The following is a 1,180-nucleotide window of genomic DNA, read 5'->3' on the forward strand; positions in this document are numbered from 1 at the left end:
ACCCCGGTGAGTGAGCGGCCTCAGAGCATCATCTGTTCATCACCAAGGGCACCATGTATCTGACGCCTGGCACGAATTTAAGACACATTTGCTGAATGAAGGAAGAAATGAACATGTGACTGAATGAATCACTGATGACTTTTATAAATTGCTCGTGGTCCCGTTTGTCCAAACATCAACAAGACAGCAGGTTGGGGGGCACCCAGGCGGCTCAGTCGGTGAAGCGCCCAACTCCTGGTTTTGGCTCAGGTCATGATCTCACGGTGCGTGAGTTCGAGCCTTGCTTTTGGCTCCGTGCTGAGCTCGGAGCCTGCTTGGGGTTCTCTGTCTCCCCCTCCTGTGCTCATGCTCTCTCTCTCCCTCAAAATAAATAAGTAAACATTTTAAAAAACAATAAAAAATATTACAAAATTAAGAAATGTCTGTTGTGGGGCATCTGGGTGGCTCAGTGGGTTAAGCATCCGACTCTTGATTTGGGCTCAGGTCATGATCTCACAGTTTTGTGAGTTCGAGTCTCATCGGGCTCTACATTGGCAGTGAGGAGCCTGCTTGGGATTGTCTCTCTTCCTCTCTCTGTCCACCTCCCCGACTCGCACTGTCTCTGCCTCTTTCAAATAAATATATAAGGACTTAAAAAAATAAGGAAATGTCNGTCGGTTAGAAATGTATAGAGTAAAATTTAAAAGCTTTCTGACCCTCTTTCCTGTCCCATTACCACCATCCTTAAGAAACTACTGTCATCAGGTCATATACTTTAATCTCCTCTCTCTCCTTAAAAGAATTAGATCAGGGACGGCATCTGCAGGCATTCAGAATGGTTCAGTATTTGACGAACTGTCGTGGGCTGTTGTATGATACAGCCCTTAATGAAACTAGCAAAGCCGAGGTAATAAAGTCGTTTACCTTTATACCAAGAAGGGTGGGAAAGCACCAAAATCTGCGTGTGGTGTGTGCCCGGGCTGACTTCGAGGAGTTCGAACTAGGAGACGGAAAGTTCTTAAGAGGTTGTCTACAAAGGAAACACCCGTCAGCAGGGCCTGTGGTGGGTCCGTGTATGCTAAGTGTGTTCGTGACAGCTCAAACGTGCTTTCCTGATTGAGGAGCAGAGAGTCATTGTGGAAGTGCTGAAGGCAAAAGCAGAGAGTTAGAAAGCGAAATAAAGAAAAAAAATGAAGGGTTT

The 1,180-nt window shown here is 46.1% G+C and overlaps 1 pseudogene; it reads left to right on the forward strand.

Moving 5' to 3' along the window:
• Positions 1–814: 814 nt before the first annotated feature.
• Positions 815–1,160, forward strand: LOC144222571 (large ribosomal subunit protein eL34 pseudogene; annotated as a pseudogene).
• Positions 1,161–1,180: the final 20 nt, after the last annotated feature.

The sequence above is a fragment of the Crocuta crocuta genome, unplaced genomic scaffold, assembly GCF_008692635.1.
Source record: "Crocuta crocuta isolate KB4526 unplaced genomic scaffold, BGI_CrCroc_1.0 scaffold944, whole genome shotgun sequence".
NCBI classification, from domain to species: Eukaryota; Metazoa; Chordata; class Mammalia; order Carnivora; family Hyaenidae; genus Crocuta; species Crocuta crocuta.